Genomic DNA, 19,061 nt, shown 5'->3' on the forward strand with positions numbered 1-19,061 from the left:
CTGCTCTTTGGGGTAAGTGCTTTGTTTTTCCTTCAGTCAGTTGCAGGGCTCTTTAGGTGGGTCAGAGTCTACGGACGGACTGATGCGTTTCCAAGTAGAGAGCGGTACGCACGTCTTTTTGAGGTGACAGCTAGTAGGATCTGTTAGAATAAACTAATGTAGTACCAGGTGCCTTTATTGCATGCAGTTCTTTCTCAGGTGAGTCACTGTTACGGCACGTTTACGGGTAGGATGTCAATGTTAGTTTGTGTGTTTGCTCTGCTGTGTCTGTGGGGACACGCTGTGCTTGGCTGGGAACCTGGGGCGGGAGTGATGTCAGGGCCTGTCTTCAATCAGGGCGGAAGCACTGTGTGATTGGCTTGGAGGAAGCCAGGGCAGAAGCAGCATGCAGGGCTTGCCGGCGCCATGGGCAGAAGCTGTCGGGGCAGGCCGGGACGCCGAGGAGGGGTGGCGCAACGAGGTTGGTGGTCGGTGGCGCGCCACGGTGGGCTGGATAGGGAGGGGGCGAGGCGGCGGGTGGTTGGTGGCTTCTGTGGAAATGGCCCTTGTGCGGGGTGGGGGCGGTGCATTCAGAGGAACCTTGACAGGCTGCAGATAGGGGCAGGCAGGAACCTTTTGAAGTTCAGGAGAGGGAAATGGCAAGCCCTACCCCTAGGGAGGAACAACTCTATTGAGCAGCACTGGATATCTGGGTACTAAATAAGCATTTCTTCATGGAAGGGGTGGTTAGGCATTAGAACAGGCTGCCCGGGGAAGTGGTGGAGTCCCCATCCTTAGAAGTATTCAAGAGACGTGTGGGCACAGCACTTAGGGATATGATTTAGTGGTAGCATTAGGTTGATGCTTGGACTTGATGGTCTTAAGGGCTTCTTCCAACATAAGAATTGTTAGTTGAATCCCCATCCTCAACAACAAGTGCATTTTTGGGAACTGGCTCTCTCCTTCACTGTAGGTGACAGCAGCTTTGTGGGCCCTGCGAGGAGGCACCTCTGTAGTGATTGCAAATGGAGTCCACCCGAAAATCTCGGGTCATGTCATCACAGATATTGTAGAAGGGAAGCAAGTTGGAACTTTTTTTTCAGAGGTAAGACCTGCAGGTGAGTACGGAAGTAATATGTACGCTGGGAGCAGTAGAGATTCCCTGGCAGTTTAGGGTTGAAATTTGGCTAGGCCTGCCTGTTCAACAAATGGGAAACTATGCTCTGCTTGACAAGCGGCTTTGGAAAGGTAAGTTTCAATGTTGGAATGGAACATCTTGAATCCTCTGCTTGGGTTCCTTCCAGCTGATGACTTGCTGCATCAGCCTTGCATTCAGAGAACTAAGTAGAATTTGTCTTGTTTTCAGTCTTAGAGGTTATCGTCTCTTATTGATGATTTCAGGGTGAAAGCATGCATATAGAATGTAGTGCTGAACTAAGATAGTGTGCGGTTTCATGTTTTATCCTAGGTTCTTCTTATGACTCAGTCTTTTGTTACTGTATGTAGCAATGTTTTCCTGCCTGTGTGTTGCTGTGACAATGTAACAAGGGCCGCAGAAAGTCAGACCAAAGATCTGTGATCTTAGCAGAATAGAACAAGTATAGAGTGATACTCGTGACTTGCACTGTAAGACAAGCAAATGCCTTGGAGTATAAAAATGCTAAATGGATTTCTTGTAAAAATTGGCCATATCCTTTGGACCGAGGTAAACACTTAGCATCCATGGGTCACAGGAGTCACGAGCCTTAACCAGGTATTGTGTGTAAACTCTGGAGCTAGCACTATGTGAAGAACTGCTTGCTTTACTTTGTGTGTGCTTGTGGGCAGGAGGAGTGAAAGTTGCTTCCTGCTGGCTTTTGATGCCCCCACCTTCTGTATGGAAAGAGAACATGGGTGATCGATCTCTGTTCAACTTCTATGATGAGACATTGTCTTTTCCCTCATTGCTTTTTCACATGAAAAAGGTGTTTTCTTAGTCCTTTTCTACAGAAACTGTTCCAAAGATCTGTCGATCCCTGTTTCTCTTGGCTGAAACTGTTTTTATTCTACTGTGACCTTTTCAAGGTGAGCGAAAATAAAAGTTTGTGTAGCGTCCGAGATGCAAGTGAACCTTCAGTTTATGAGATAGCAAGGCTAACTTTGAGTTTTGATTAGATTGTGGATGGTTTTTGTTGCCTTTCCCAGGCCTTCTCCAAAAGCTTAAACAGGGAAGTTGCTGTTCAACGCTGATGGGCATTGAAGTGATGTTTTCATAGGATTATGTGCACTACCAAGGCCTGATTTCCCCTTTTGTCTCTGCATTGCTTCATGTTTATCTGCTGTGAATTGTACTTGCTATTTTGTTGCATAGTGGCTGCAAAGGAATCACAGGCTGGTTGAGGTTGAAAGGACCTCCAGAGGTCACGTGGTCCAACACCCCTTTTGTGTTCAAAGAACACAAAAATACACGCCACATTATAAAGTATGACCTTGCTTTAAAAAGCTGTTTTAACAGTCCTTCATTAAGTCTTATTAATCAAGTGTCCCCTAGTTCTTTTCTTACGCTTCCCACTATACCTCCTGTTATTTTCCTTACCGTGGGAATTCCTGCTCTGGCAATTTCTGTAGGACACTTCTTGAATAGAAGTCCGGGCATATTAGTCACATGCCAAGTCATCTGTTCTACAGACAATTTCAAGAGTTAAAAGTGAAAACGTAGCTTATCCAGGAGCTCCTTGAGAACTCCTTAGTGAAATGCTGCCTGAGCCTTTTGACTTGTTCCTTCAGTTTCTGTTTCAAAACTTGTTCTGTATCATTTCAGTTTGAGATGGATTCTTTGACATCCGTGCCAAGAAAAAAACCTCTCCTCTGTAGGAGCCCTTCAACGTACACAGAGCGGAGAGAGAGCAGCTATTGTGCAAGCTGTTGCTGAGGCTGGTTTTGGCTTCCTGTATTGTTTGCACATTCCCAGGTTGTTTTGCAATCTTTTCTCTTTTCAGTAGTTATGTAATTAAACTTTTTCAAAGGATGCCTTCCTTTTTTTGCAGTAGCCTCCCACTCCCTGAGATGTAGCTGTCCTTGTATTCTTTTGCTCTTTGTCAAGTCTTCTTGATACAGGTTGTATACTTGTTTGTCCCCTACGACATGGATGATCTTACTGAATCTCTGTGATGCCTTGAAAAGGGCTATGCTCGGGGACCGTGGCAGCATTTTGGTATCTGATACAGATTTTCCTGTTGTGGCATACAGTAAACTTCTTTGATATGTCTCTTAAGACCGTACCTGTTTTCCTGCTTTGAGTAAGGAGTTGAAAGTTGAAAGGTTAGTGTTCATTTCCTTCCACCTTTGTCTGCATGTCTTGTGGTTGTGTGTGTGTGTTTGTTTTGGCAGGCCCTACAGTAGAGCAGCAGGGTGGAATGTCTCGAGCCGGTAGCAGGACGCTGGCAGCTCTGCAGCCTGAGCAGGTGAGAGAACAGTATGTTCTCGCTCTTTAAGGCTGTGAACATGTGGCAAGTTTTAAAATACAGGTTTATAACACAAATGGGTCCTGGAAAAAATCAGCTGGCTCCAAGTATTCAGGGCATCAAGCCAGTGAGAAGATGTGTCAGTAGGAATGAGCTGAAGTGAGCCAGATGTCAAACACCATGGAGTTCGTGTAGGAATGCAGTTCAGACACTTTTCTCTTTCAGAGAGCAGAGATTTATTTTTTTTTTATCATCTCGCTGACTTATTAACTGATCAGAGAGAAGAAATTCTCTTGGCAAACAAAAAGGACTTAGAAGAAGCTGAAAATAAAGGTAATATTACGGGTCCTTTCATGGAACACCTGTTGTCATGAGCTTTTCTGGGCCTCAAAGGAAAGGAGCAGAACAAGAGTAGTCTGTCACCTGCAATTGGATATTATGGCCGTCACAGATTAGGGAACCCAGGACTTTGAGAGCTTGTCAGTGTAAGCAGCTGCAGCTTCCGTAAGAGCTGTCTCTATCAGAGAAGATGGAGAGAGAGGCCTTTGAAAGCAGCAACCCACAGCATTGTTTAAAAAACTAAAAATAGAACAGTGTTTTCTTTTGCCAAAGGAGGCTCACTTTAGAAATTAAATCTAGCAAGTATCTTCCCTGTTATCATCATGCATGAAATAGCATGAATATTCTGGGCTGGTTAACGTAGTGTTTGGCCCCTGTGGGGAAGGTTGTTACTTAAAAATGATGCTTTCCAGAAAGAACCACCTTACCTTCTGACTGAGGAAAGTACAGTTCAGGCAGCACAGACTAAATCCATTCTTTTGTGTAAGAGTGGTGCGTGAGGAAGCTGGTCTCGGGTTAGAAAATGTGTGGAACTGGCGCATCACAAATTGTAAAGTTCAGTAAAAGACATACGGCAACCATTTTGTACTGAGGAGAATGCCTGGAGGGACATTTCTGAGTAAACTTCCTACCTGAACGTGTTCAGACTAGAAAACTCTGGCAGCTCTTGCCCAATCTGAAATGCTGTGCGTTCCTTTGCTCTTTGGGATTTCTATCTGTGAAATAGAAAGAGGCAATTAGTGCGCAAACCTTCCAGGAATATTGCAAGGGTAGAAATTGGTAAGAAATTCAGGTACACGGTTGTGTAACGGTACTAGAAATAGGACAAACTTTGTCTTTGCGGATGTTACTTCATATACAAATCATTCATATCGTATTAGGTGTATATGTGATGGTAGGTGAAAGCGTTGTCAAATTGGAGCAGTTTGATTGTAGCTACTAAACTTAATGCTTTACATTGTTCATCTTAGGTAGGTTTCTTTCTGCGGCGTGGGAAACAGCGGCTTTTTTTCCTGGTTTGACCATTAGGTCACTTTTTCTTGAAACTAGCCAGATAAATCTATCTTGAGCGCAATTTTTTCTTTCTTCTAGGAAGATTGGCACTTCCTTTGTTGAAACGTCTCAGTCTGTCTACATCAAAGCTGAACAGCTTGGCTGTTGGGCTCTGTCAGATTGCAGCATCTTCACAGGACAGCGTCGGCAGCATAGTTCGGAGAGCACGCATAGCAAAAGATCTAGAGTTGGAGCAGGTGACAGTGCCTGTTGGGGTCTTTCTTGCGATTTTTTTGAGTCCCGTCCAGACTGACTGTCTCCCACAGGTATGTGAGGAGGGCAGAGAGATCTTTGATAACAAAAGTGTATTTCTACTGGTGAGTTATTGGAAGGCTGCAAGAAGTCTTGCCTCAAAAGACTTCTGCTTGTATTCTTCTGAAATGAATTCTGCTGTCATCCCATTTTTTTTTTTTTTTTCTACAGAAAACTACAGTCTTCTTGGGACTTGCTTGTGCAATGCTGAGAGTTATTCAGCGTTGGTTTTTGATACCCAACGTAGAGAAGGAGTTAGCTTACATTCAGGTGGTGCAATTTCTGCCTGTGTCTTATCACATAGCTTCCCTGCTTAACTTGCAACTTACAAGGCTCCTACCAATGAGCACTTTTCTGTCCATGCTGACTACAGCTGGATTGCAGGCTACGATTAAACATCAAATGTTTAATATAGGTCGTTAATAACAAACTGCAACTGTTAAGAATATATGCTGACAAGATCAGCACGAAGTAGAAGTTCTAGGCTCTGAGTGGTCTGTCCCATACTGATACTGCATGTTTGCACTGAGGCAGAATGATATCTTTCCACAAGCGTGTAAAAGCTAAGTCTAGGCTCTTACTGCCGGTATCTTTAGCAAGACTGATTGAGCATTTCTCTAACATATGAGCAAGTATTTGAGGAGCAAGGGATGGGTATGGGCACTTAAAAAGAGACTGCCGAAGGGCAGCTTCACTACTGAATTTTGTGAGTGTTTGTCCTCGTTTCATACTGAAGGGGAGTCTGCTCTAGGCAAAGTTCATGTGAAAGGAAAAGGCAGTAGTCTCCCTTTCTGCCATTATTGCTTCCTTGCTGCTCGCTCTGTTCTTCACAGGAAACCAGTATGTTTCCTTGCCAAATTCTAGTCTGTCTTCCTAGACTCCAGCCTTTGCCTCCTGGGTGTCTTGCCTTGCCTAGCCAAAGTCTCCCATTCTCCTCTTCTTTATCTCATTTGTTTTATCAGGCTGATTCTTACTGGCTTCCCACCCTCAACCCCCCCCCCCCCCCCCCCCCCAACCTTTCTTTTTTTTTTTTTTTTTTCTTTTTTTACAGACTTAGGATGGCTTGTCTTGTTACTTTTCTTCCTGCCAGCCCCCATCCTCAAGTTCTCCGATGTAACTTCAGAGGATCATCTTTGATACCTCTGCATCTGAATAATATGGTTTCTCTCCCATGCTGTAGCTGATAGTAGGATGGACTCTGAGTGCAGAGGAGAGGTTGCTTCCTCCATAGTTTACTATTGCATCTCATACTGGTTTGGGTAAGCAATTACCGAGGAAATTTGACTTCTCCATGGAGTAGTGTGTGCCTGATAGCTAGCTGGAGAGAGCATACACGGAATTGAGTCAGTGCTCAGAGTTCAGTCTTGAGTTGCAGTAAAGGTGAAACAATTGCAGACTAACAGTTTACCTTCTAGTGAGCTGCGAAGCGAGTGCGGAGTTCCGATCCGCGGTTGCGTATTCTCCGTGAGGGGAGCGGCCGGAGACGAACGAAGTGCGTGACAGACCAAAAAGAAGTGCTGTTTTCACCAAGTTTTGATTGGTGGTGCCCAATATGTGGGCCTGGCAGTGTATCTTGTGATCCTATTTTTGCTCTTAAATGCTTTGAGTGTGACAAGAAAAAAGGCGGGAGCATTATCTAAGTAACTAACAGTTTAGAAGTGTTGGTGTATTTGCTGTGGCGTTTGGTCAGTTTGCCAAGTACTGGAGAGGTGGAGGGGGCTGACTGATTATCAAAGCGGTAGAACGGAGAGAGTCCTTTCTGTGGTGGTTTGGGCTTGAGCCCTGGCAATTTGGTAAGAAGGGGGAGAGTGAATTTATTTAGGTGTCAATGCCTTTTTAAATGGTATTTATTGACGGATACACAGGAGTGATTCCTTGTTTTGTATGGGCTTATTAAGAAAGTGCATGAGAAAACTTGGCATTTGGCTCGAAATTCGGTCCTGTTGAAATGTAAATTTTGTGGAAAAGGTGGTAATGTTTGTCTAGAAGATGAAAGGCTGAGTGCTTCAGCTCTTTTCCTGAAGTTCCATGGATTTATGATTGGAACATGGAACGGGGCTCCTTAATAACCTGAAATAGTAAAGTTTGTATGCGGGAAGAGGCATTTAATCCCAGAGAACTGGGACATTTGGGAAGAAGATTAGGAAAAGATAGTAAAAACCCACAGTAAAAAGGTTTGCGTGGAAATTGAAACAAAGGACAGTAACTAATAAGGAATAGTAATAAATAAATAAAAGGGAATGGAAAATCAAAGAAATGAGTAATATCCAAAACAAAGATGTTTTAAAGAAAGCCTCCTTGGGTGCACACTGGCACATTCAAAGGATATTGTTAGAACTGGGAGCGCAGAAAGGAAGAGGACTTTCACTAAGTATTGCAATCAGTGGTGGCCACTATATAAGCTGAATGGCCACTTTATGGATCATTCGACTATAACGCTGTCTGGCAATTCATGTTTTTGAGGAGAGAAGGAAAATAGGATGAAGTGTAGTATACTGATACGTTGTTTCAGCATCTTGGAGAGAAAAGGAGTGGAATTAATTGGCCCTTGACTGAGCCTTTGGTGTTGGCGTGAGAAAAGTACAGGCTGGAGAAAGATAAAGGAAGCGTTAAAAGAGTTGTCCCCGGTGTTAAAGGTGTGACATGTAGTATTTAACAGAGCCCTTTGAAGTTGAATGAGCAGGGAAGGAGGATGTAGGAATGTTAATAGTTCTGCCTCAGCAGGAAGCTGTGTGTTTTGTTTTTTTTTTTTGTTTTTTTTAAATAGCAAAACAAATTACGCAACGTTGCTTAACTTGTCAGAAGATAAATAAGAAAGTGTTTTGACAAGCAGCCACGGGAGGGAGAAAAACAGCTTACAGGCCTTTTGAGAAAGTACAAGTTGATTTCACTGAATTGCCCAAGGTAGGGAGGATAAAATATCTATGGGTAATAGCAGATCATTTAACACAATGGGTAGAAGCTTATCCTGTAGCTCGAGCTACGGCACAAATGGTGGTAAAAGCTCTATTAGAACACCTGATACCTAAATATGGGATAATCCAGTACATTGCTTTTGATCAGGGCACACACTTTGCTTCTAAAATAATAAAATTATTATGTCAATCATTAGGTATTCAGTGGGAATACCATACTCCGTGGCACCCACAAAGCTCAGGGAAAGTAGAAAGATTGAATCAAACACTAAAACAACACTTGGCTAAATTAATGATCGAGACACAAATGCCCTGGATGAATGCTTACCATTGGCACTTTTAAACATAAGAACTAAACCACACAGTGAGACCGGATTATCGCCATATGAAATGTTATATGGTATGCCTTATTCTCAAGGGATGCGTCTAGGGAAAATGTAGTTGAGGAGCGTAGCATCTAGAAATACGTAATTACCATTGGAAGGAGGTTACAAGAGCTAAGAGAAATTGGAATGATGGCTCAAACACCACCTTTAGGATTTGCTATTCATAAGATACAACCAGGAGACAAGGTCTTAATAAAAACCTGGAGGGAAGAATCATTGAGCCCCCGATGGGAGGGACTGTAAGTAGTAAGTTTTACTTACTACTGAAACAGCTGTGAGAACAGCGGAAAGGGGTTGGATCCACAGATCCAGAATAAAAGGACCAGTAACTACCGAAACCTGGAGGGTTGAGTCCACTCCTGGGGAACTGAAACTAAAGCTAAAGAAGAACTAATATTCTGGCAATGAGGCTCTGCATGAATTAAGGACGCCAAATAAAGGGGACAAGCCTAAAGGGAGGAAAGGGAGAAGGCAAGACCGGGGCAGGACCCTCCACTGCAGTGTGTATGGTCTACCGAGGGAGGCGATGGGTATTGACTGCCGAGTGAGAGGGCCTCGACCGGACTTCTCCCACACTAAGGTGAGGTTGTCCCGAGAAAATAACGTAAGAACTTTTCTTTTTAAACCCATATAAAATTGTGATTTGTTTTCCAGGAGCTGGATCACCCCGGCAGGCTGAACGGTATCCCAAGCCCAAATTGACCCTGAAAGTGGGCCCAACCCCTTGATTGAAGGCGTCTTGCCTATTATGATCCAGCTACATGGGCAGAAGACGGATCCTGGGGCTATAGGACCCCAATATATATGCTTAATAGAATAACTAGGTTACAAGCTGTAATGGAAATAGTTGTAAATAAAACCGGAGGTGCGCTTGGCTTAATTGCAAAGCAAAATACCAAGATGAGGACTACTTATCTACTTCTGTATCAAAATCGCTTAGCTTTGGATTATTTACTAGCACAAGAAGAAGTCTGTGGAAAATCTAACCTTAGTAATTGCTGTTTAGAGATTAATGATGAAGGTGTTTCTTCCAAGTAGCTGGTAGAATGCTACGTTTTGGTTTAGGATGAGAAGAGCGCTGATAACATGCTGATGTTTTAATTGTTGCAGAGCCGTGCTTACACCAAGCCAAGGACGTTTCAGCTTCTCACTGTCCTGCCAGCGAGCAGGCTGGGGGTGCAGCAAGAGCTGGGAGGAGGGCTGGACTGCTCGGGGTTAGGCTGGGCATCGGACAGCTGGGCATCAGCGGTGGTGAGCAATTGCATTGTGCATCACTTGTTTCATACACATGAGTAGTAGTAGAACTATCATCATTATTGTCATTGTCATTATTATTATTTATGATTATTTATTATTGTTACTTTCTTGTCTTTATCTCACCTCACAGGCTTCACTTTCCCATTTCTCTCTCCCATCCCAGAGAGGGAGGGGGTGAGGTGAGTGAATGGCCGTGTGGTGTTTAGCTGCCAGCTGGGTTAAACCACAACAGAAAGAAAAGCTGTAAATGAACTTGTAAAAGAAATGAAGAAGATTGCACACGTCCCAGTTCAAACTTGGAATGGAATCGATCTAAGAAGATTATGGGAGGGGGCTTTATGGGCAGTGATTGTTTTGCTAAAATGAGGATGGTTGTATTGTGGATATGTGGAGAATTGTTAATAATTCCATGTTTAATACCTTCTATTACCAGGCTGATACACTCCAGTTATACAAGGAATGCAAATATCTGCAGTACCTGTTGTGGGAATAGGAATGTTGTTTTTGCAGAGTTACGTTGTTTAGAGGGCAGGAATGTGGTACTGAGAGATGCTTACAGTGATAAGAAAGCTTAGCAGGCGACCTTGTAAAATGCAGACAACGAGACTTCTTAGGACAATTAGGTGAAAATCACGGTGTCAAGTCAGACAAGTGAAGAAACATTACCTCTCCAAGCAGTAAAAATGTCAAAAGAACTTTGAAATTTAACAGGCCGGCAAGTGAAGGCCATGCATTGTTTGTGAAGCATCGGATAGATGGTGAACCTGGATTACCCAGTCAGTGGGGAAACAGGGGAGGGTCCTGTCATCAAAAAGTATATAAACTGTGTTTTGGAACTAGTAGGTGCGCTCTCCTGCTTGTGGGGCGCCCGCCATTGCAATCGCGAACAAATTACTTCTTCACTGAGATCCTCGCCTGAGCCTAAGTTACTGGCTACGGAGTTTCTCACACTGTTGATCCAGAACCAGGGAGAAGAGAAAACCCATTGCCTGACGATAATAAAAAGAAAAGAATATCCAAAATTGATACCAATTTGGCAAGTATTGACTCGATTGGAAAGGAAAACACGGATCAATACCATGAAAAAGGAGATGGGGGACTGTGAAATATGTTCATCTGATTTGTGTCAATATGGAACAATGCTAGGGCCTCATAATGAAATGTGACCTTCTGTCTTACATCCCCTTGTATAAATAACCACAAGTCCAAGAGAAACAGAGTGGTTAGTGTATATAGTTCTTGTATCTTGCAAAAGAATGGTCTAGCAGTTTGTGTTGATAGAGGGTTTGAAGGGTAAACCTTGAGACTCGGGTCTGGGAGATAAGAGAATAGGGGGGAGTTTTTTGAGATAACTGCTGACTATTGCATGAGACACAACTTTCTGGCATCTGGCCCAGAGACTACTGAATAAGGGGAGGGGGGGGGGAAGCTGAAGAATGACCGAAGGACAAAACTTGTGAGGAAGACTACGAGCCTTCAGTATGAGCGACCCTCAGAGGGACCACTGGAGACTGATACGCATGCATCCGTGGGATGGTTCGGGTTCCGGGAAACTAATTATAATACCCCTGCCTTTTCCAAAAGTGGTGATGAATATGTATTAGCCTAGGAGCATAAAAACCAGCCGCCTGATGTAACTGGTGCACGTCTTCGTGGAGCAGAGACTCCCAGCGCACCCAGTGCTGTTTGCTTACCTCTGTTCCTTTAATAAATTGTAAACTTTGATTGTAACCCTGTTTGGGACTCGGTCATTTATAACAATATACAATAGCATGTTTGTCTCTAGTACTTACAAGGCGAAGTTCTGAGATCATATTTCACAGACTGCTTCTTACAGATTTCAAGAAATCCAATTGTTCTGAAGTACAGCCGTGCTCTATTACTATCTAAAGGGAACAAACTGTTTTCAAACCCATTACAGATTGGATGTTTTTTATTTATTTAAATAAGCTTGTCTCTGCAGCTTTCCTTCGTGATGCTGATCTTCGGAGAGGCAGATTGTTAACAAGATACAATCAAATTGCATTTTAATGTCTAGTTTTGTATGTTAAAGACGCACAGTATCTGGGTACAGCAAGGTTCCACTAATTGACAAGGATCTTTCTGAAGTATTCCTTATTTTTTCAGTATTCTTTTCAAATTGTGGACAGCAGGATGAGGTAGAATATCAAACACGGTGACTGTTTTTTACCCAGAGGACACTAGTAGGGAAAAGGAGTTGGTCTGAGTTGACCTTGACATGCTTAAGGGGTTGGTACATGAGAACCTCGTGAAGTTCAAGAAGGCTAAGTGCAAGGTTCACCACCGTCATCAAGGCACTCCCAAGAATGAATGCAGGCTGGTTGATGAGTGGATTGGGAGCAGCCCTGCAGAGAAGGACTTGGGAGTGTTGATGGATGAAAAGCTCTACATGAGGCAGCGATGTGCAGTTGCAAACCAGAAAGCCAGCCGTATCGTGAGCCACATCAAAAGTATGACCAGAAGGTCCAGGGAGGTGATTCTCGTTCTCTACTCCACTCCTATGAGGCCCCACCTGCAGTGCTGCATTCAGCTCTGGGGACTCCAACATAAGAAATAAATGTGTTAGAGCAGGTCCAGAGCAGGGCCACAAAGTTGATGAGGGCTGGAGGACCTCTCCTATGAAGACAGGCTGAGAGAACTGGGGTTGCTTAGCCTAGAGAAGAGGGGCTCTGAGGAGACCTTATAGTGGCCCTCTAGTACCTGAAGCAGGCTTCGGGTAAGCTGGGGAGGGACTTTTTGTCAGGGAGTGTAATGACAGGACAAGGAGTAATGGCTTTAAACTAAAAGGGTAGATGTAGATTAGAATAAAGGAAGAAATTCTTTACTATGGGTGGTGAGGCACTGGAACAGGCTGCTTGGGGAAGTTGTGAATGCCCCATCCCTGGAAGTATTGAAGGCCAAGTTGGATGGGGCTTTGAGCAATCTGGTCTAGTGGGAGGTGTCATAGAATCATAGAATGATTTGTGCTGGAAGGGAACTTGAAGGTCATCTACTCCCCCCTGCCATAGGCAAGGACACCTTCTGGTTATAAACGTAAAATCAGCGTGATAAATCAAAAGGCTTCTGTATAAGAGAGCACAAGTAAAATGTTCGTCGTAGGAAGAGCTCATTAGCTACTTCCAGCCAGAATGATTAGGGATAAGAGTTCTTGCATCTGAAATAGTTTTATACAGCTAGCGAATTTGTGCCAGAGCCTATGTTCAGGGTTTCCTTTGACTTACTGCAGTCTCCCTTTGCCAGTAGTACCCTGAAGCTCAAGTTTGTTTCTGAAACGTTAAGATACTTCATTTCTGGAGTTACACGTTCTGACTCGGAAAAAATTCTTGGTGCTGTATACTAATATTGAGTAAGTCAGCAGAATGCAAAATCCTGTTCTTACTCTATTTTGCAGATGTTATTCTCCCAGAGGAGTCAGATCACTTTGTTGTTGTTGTTGTTGTTGTTTTAATTCCCTGCTGGCAGGTGTCTTCTTTGGCCATAGCTAGCGGAAATGGCTTGCTAATAAAAGGAGGGAAAGAGGCAGCATACAGCAATCAAATCCTTCATCATCTGACTCAAGAAGCACTCTCCATTCATGGAGTCAAAGATGCAGTGCAAGTAGTAAGTGTCTAGAATTAAAGCAACAACTTTTGTGCTGTAGCATGTAGAAAAAGCACAGGCAGAGCTTGAGAATTCAGGCCATTGACTGTTTGTGTCACAACTTTCACGTGTGAATACAAGCAAGGAAGTGGAAGATGTCTGCCATTTGGAGAAGCTGGTAGATCTAATCATTCCACATGGTTCATCCCAGCTAGTCAGGAATATCCAGAAAGCTGCTAAGGGAATTCCAGTGATGGGACACGGTGAATGGATCTGTCATGTGTATGTGGACACAGATGCCAGCGTGGAGAAGGCCACATGAATAAGTAAGCTGTGAGAGGGTGACTTGGATACCATGACTGTAACTGAACTACACATTTGGAATATGTGGTATGGTTATAATATTATATTATTATTATTATTATTATTATATTAATATATTATTATTATATTATATTAATATATATATATTAATATATTATTATAACCATAGGTAATAATAATTCACATGCTCTTCAAATTCTTTGTCATAAATGTTACGTAACCAATTGTTTACTCTTAAACCTCAGTCAGAGACTCGAAGTGTGAATATACTGCTGCCTGTGATGCTCGGGAAACACTCCTAATTCACTGAGACCTGCTGAGAACCCCGTTGTTTGATCAGATCATAGACACGTTGAGAGTAGAACAGGTTAGTCATTTATACTTGTGTTGGCTTTTGTTTTGTTTTATTTACTTGTTGTTCATTTTAGGAGCCCTTGGTTTTGCTGACATAGCCCTATGTAGTTTTATGATAACATAACACTTACGTTACCCACATGTCTCTTTGTACACCTTTGTACTCTTTTCGGAGAGCTTTCTTGGCTTCTCCATGCAACCCCAAGCTTTTGCATAGAAACGATCTGCAAGCAGCTTCTTTGGGGTGGCTGCATGCCATTGCTGGGATACAACTACTTCCTTTTACATAGAAAAAAATCATTCTCTGCCTTGGGAGAGCATTTCCCCAACCCTTTCTCTACTACTCTTAATTCTGACTTACTGGCTGGCAACCTCCCGGACCCAAATACTATTCTGATTAAATCTATTAACTTACCTTCTTACCTCAGTCGTTTCCCATTTTATGTTTCTCCTCCTCTAATCTGCTTCATCCACATATTTTGAACATTTTGTCTCACTTGCCTTTATTCCCACCCATTTTCCCGCCCATTATTTCCCCCTCCCACTGTTCCACAGGAACAAAGGCCACTGTCCTACATAATTGCTTTGACATGCGTAATGTTTTGTAGCAGAGATGCATCACGAGAGAAATATTTGTGAAGTACTTAAATTGCACTTAAAGCATGGATTTTTCACATAGCATTTCCATTTGGCAAATAGTGTATACAAGCAGTGATTGATGCAGGAAAACATGGTAAAATAGGTCATGTTCTGATAATGTTAAAGTCATATTAAGAGAAGCTTGCCAGATAGCTAGTCAGGAGCAAGTCCTCACTCACTTGTGTTTTCTTTTTGTCTTTTTTTTTTTTTTTTTTTAATGTCTGGTTTGGTTGTGTTTTGTTTTGTGTTTTTTTTTTTTTTCATAGAATACCCTGAGTTGCAAAGGACCCATGAGGACTACCAAGTTCAACCCCTAGCTCCACACAGGACCACCCAGAAATCAGACCATGCATCTTGGAGCGTTGCCCAAACACTTCTTGAATTCCAGCAGGCTCAGTGCTGTGACCACTGTCCTGGGAGCCTGTTCCAGTGCCCTGCCACCTCTTGGTGCAGAACCTTTCTCTAACGTCCAGCCTGACCCTCCCCTGTCACAGCTCTATGCCATTCCCTTGGGTCCTGTCGCTGTCACCTGAGAGAAGAGATCAGCACCTGCTCCTCCACTCCTCCCTCTCATTGTTAAGGTGTCTTAGCTGCTACGATTAAATTCAGAGATTGACGATGCATTAGATCTTCTTCATCAGGATCGTAAAATAACTGAAAGTCCTTGCCTTGTTTTGGGCCCAGTAACTCTTTTGTGTCTGAAACATACACTTTGGAGAGGGCTGGTGTCAGTTTACAAAAGAAAAGGATAAAAACAGGTAAGGTCTTTTGTAGGGGAGACTTGCAAACCTGGAAATATCTGCCTTCCTCGAAACTCCCCTCCCCTCATTTTATATTGCTGACTTTGACATTATATGGCATAGGCTATCCCTTTGGTTAAGTTTGAATCGGTTGTGGTTATGTGCTCTCCTAACTTTTAGCAGACCCTTGACCTTCTCACTGTGGGGGGAGAAGAGAAAGCCTTGGAATTGTGTGAGCACTGTTTAGCAACAGCCAAAACAGTGGTTTGTTTAAGGCAAAAATCCAAAATGTAGCAGTATAGGGACTGCTATGAAAAAAATTAACTCTATCCTAGCTATACCCAGAACAACAAGCTGCACTTTTCACCTGTTACGCATTGGTACAATCTACAGCACAAAATACTTCTGGTATTGCAGGTGAAGATTCATGCTGGCCCAAAGTTTGCCTCTTACTTGACATTCAACCCCTCAGAAGTGAAATCTCTCCACGACGAATATGGGGATCTGGAGAGCTGCATTGAAGTTGTGGACAGTGTACAAGAGGGTGTCGAACATATCCACAAGTATGGAAGTTCTCACCTGGATGTTACCGTCACGGAGAATGGTTTGTGACCAATCTGTTCCCTTAAGCTTCTGCTTTGGTTTCACTGTGGGATCTTGTTATTAGCATAACTACTTACATTGCAGTAGTTTCTCTTATCTTGGTTCTGTAGTGAGCATAATCAGCTGGAACCCTATGAGCTAAATCTATCTGTAGTTGTGTTTAATTCAAGGAAAACATGTTGTGTGCCCTTATTCCAGGAGGTGAAGGCATGTGTTTGAGCAACTGGCCAACGACAAGTCAACGCATGCTCTTGTCAGGCAGATTGCTTTGTGTTCCTGTATTGTACAGACTTACCACATCAGACAGTTTTGCAGAAACATCTCCTGAATCCTGGAGACGTCTTTAGGCCTCCGAAGGAGGAAGAGGTGAGCTTCTATAGAGGGAATATGGGCTGTAGGAAAGATCAGACTATATGCATTTTGTCTTCCCAGGTTGCTTTTAAGCCTTGCAAACAAGGACCACAAGTGTTTTTCTCCATCTCTCCCAGTCCTTTATTTCCCAGTTCCGCATCTGTAGCGTAAAAGCTGCATGTATCTCAGTTCCCAGTTTCTTGCTCCTTTGATGCCGCGAACTTCTGTTCCTATGCGCCACTCTGTGCTTCTTCCACTCCTCTGCATGAGGTTTGAACGCTCTGCCACTTCAAAACGTAGCTAGAACTGCTCCCAGCCAAAGGATGACTCTCCATACAAGGCTAAAACTTCTGAGAGTCAGCTACAGTAAGGTCATTTTGATTTGTGGCTCATCAGTGTGAGATTCAAGCAGGCATCTGTTTCTGTACCTTCTGCAGAAATTAAACGAGTAGCACCGAAAGGCATGCATTTGATACTGTAAGCCACTACCTGGTGCACTAGTGATTTACTTGGGTGTGTACTGGAGATAGAGTTCATCTTTAGCATTCGTCCCATTGCTCTGGGCAACTGACTTGCAGCTTACAGCCTTACAGAGAAAGGCATCCTCCAGAGTACTAAGGCTCGTACAACTCTGCTTGAGGTTGCTCCAGTCTCACATGTTCTGTGTTGAACTGGGTTAGTTAGCTGACTTCATGTGGTGTTTCGGCATTCTCTTTCCCAAATACTATTTTCAGTATAAACTTAATATAGGACTTTCTATTAATTTCCATTAATTCCATTATGATAGGACTTTCTATGTTCTTTATAGAACAGTTCCATGTATCCATTGAGATAATGTAGAGCCGAACATGTAGTTTAACTGTCTGACTGCAAAATGTAGCTCGGGGCTGCTGTCACTTCTTCCCAGTCATACAACTATCCCTGTTTGCGAGGTCTAGGCTGTAGTAAGAATTAGACGTCTTTTCACTTCTTGTCTTTGCAAGCTTCTTGTAATATTTATAGTTGTGTCTATGTGATAAACATATTACGAAGAAGGTGTGTATGAACATGCTTTAATCCAGGCTGTTAAATACTGTCTGATAATGTTGCAGGTGAAAGTTCTGTTATTGTATCTCTTCACGGTATGAGGCTGTGCCTATTGGACTGCATGATCACTCTGTACTGTATCCTATTTTCTTCTCTGCCTCTTTTTCAGAGAAAACAGTGGAGTTCTTCCTCCAGCATGTGGACAGTGCTTGGAATGCCAGTAACCGATTCTCTGATGGATAGAGATTTGTACTCTGTATGTGCCTGTGGTGTGCAGGCAGCTAAGCACCACAAAGCCGTTTGCTCCCTCAGCAGTGTGGGAGGAAGGAAAGACTGGAACAAAACTGAGTATCAGTTACCTAAGTAAAGAGGTGCACATACTAGGAAGTGCAGAAGACAAGGGAAACATTAATTCCTGAGGTAGAAACTACTAGAAATCGCTGTAGCAGGCTTGAACATGCAGTGCTCTGTGTGTTAAAAAATTGTGTTTAGGGTTTTATAAGATCACGCAATAGTCTGTTTAAGAAGAGGAAAAAGAAAAACAAAAAAGGATATAAGAATGGAATCCTGACTAATTTAGTTCTTATTGTTCAAAGGGTAAACCCTCAAACAAATGTACGATGTATGTAAGACACACGTAGCTTTCTGGCTTCTTTCTCTCTAAAAGTGAAGCTGAAACTGACAGAAGTATAAACATTCCAATTTAGAATAAAGCTCCTCTGATCAGAACAGGTAAAAATAACTTCTGACACTTGGGGAGGAGTGAAGGAAGGGAGGTGAATGACTGCTTCTACATAAAGATGCAGGGCTATATAGTACAAAGTTGAATATCTTCTGAGGATCAACTACCTTTACCTTGTGTGTTTTCTACAGGTGATGAAGTTGGAATTAGTACTTCTCGTATCGATGCACGCGAACCAGTGGGAATTGAAGGACTCTGAACTACAAAGTGGTTACTGACAGGGGACAATCATGTTGTTTCTGACTTCTCAGAGCACGGGAGCATGAAGTAGCCCCATGAGAGCCTACCTCTCCCTCAGAGAAATACCGAGTACATTGAGAAAACTCATCAATAAAATGTTTATTGAAGACGTTCAGGCTTCAGGGTACTCTTTGGGGAAAGAGATTTGCTTTTCGGCTCTGAGATCATTGTTCTTGGTCATTGTGCAGTACAATGAATATGAAGTGATCCCATCCGTGACACGCATTATTTGTTGCTGTCTCTTACTGTTTCCTTAGATAGTATCTGCAAACTGACCTTGCTTTTGCCAGAGAGGTTTCTTTAAAACATACAGATACCGTAAGGAAAAGTTGAAATATCTGCTGCGTTCTGTTCATGCCCTTGCTCCCCTCCAGCAAAGATGCCTGGTGGTAGAGTGTAATTTTTTTTCCCTGTCTTTAATCTGAACACCTGTCTTGGTGAACAAACTCGGTAGCTTTCCTTTAGTCACGTGACCACAGCAGCTCTTGAAAGCTCTAAAGCTTTAAGACACTTACTGTCTTTGTTTGATCACTCTGTGATTCCTATGCGTTTGGAACGTATATTTCATTAATGTTTTGACCAAGCAACCTTTTTTATCTAATTTCTTTGTATTTTTGACAACTGTAGATAAATAGCGCAACTGTATACAGTGTGAATTTTGTTACCTCTGTCCACCAGACATTTATTTCTCATGGGTTTTCTGTGAAATGTAATCCCTCCAAACCCGTCATCCAGATGCAATACTACCTTGAAGTTTAAAAGAAGCTCTGAATAAATGCTGCCTTTTGCGTACTGGAACAAAGGAACTCACGTGTGCA

At 42.9% G+C, this 19,061-nt stretch overlaps 1 pseudogene across 1 annotated transcript; it reads left to right on the forward strand.

Annotated features, from left to right (window-relative positions):
• The first annotated feature begins 385 nt into the window (after positions 1 to 385).
• On the forward strand, positions 386 to 18,337 carry LOC311221545 (delta-1-pyrroline-5-carboxylate synthase-like; annotated as a pseudogene). Its single transcript has 11 exons — positions 386 to 484; positions 953 to 1,097; positions 3,349 to 3,422; positions 3,650 to 3,755; positions 4,854 to 5,080; positions 13,108 to 13,245; positions 13,355 to 13,550; positions 13,794 to 13,915; positions 15,699 to 15,885; positions 17,431 to 17,517; positions 18,135 to 18,337. The product of its transcript is annotated as a delta-1-pyrroline-5-carboxylate synthase-like (transcript).
• Positions 18,338 to 19,061: the final 724 nt, after the last annotated feature.

Source organism: Netta rufina (assembly GCF_964035555.1).
Source record: "Netta rufina genome assembly, chromosome: Z".
Classification (NCBI taxonomy): domain Eukaryota; kingdom Metazoa; phylum Chordata; class Aves; order Anseriformes; family Anatidae; genus Netta; species Netta rufina.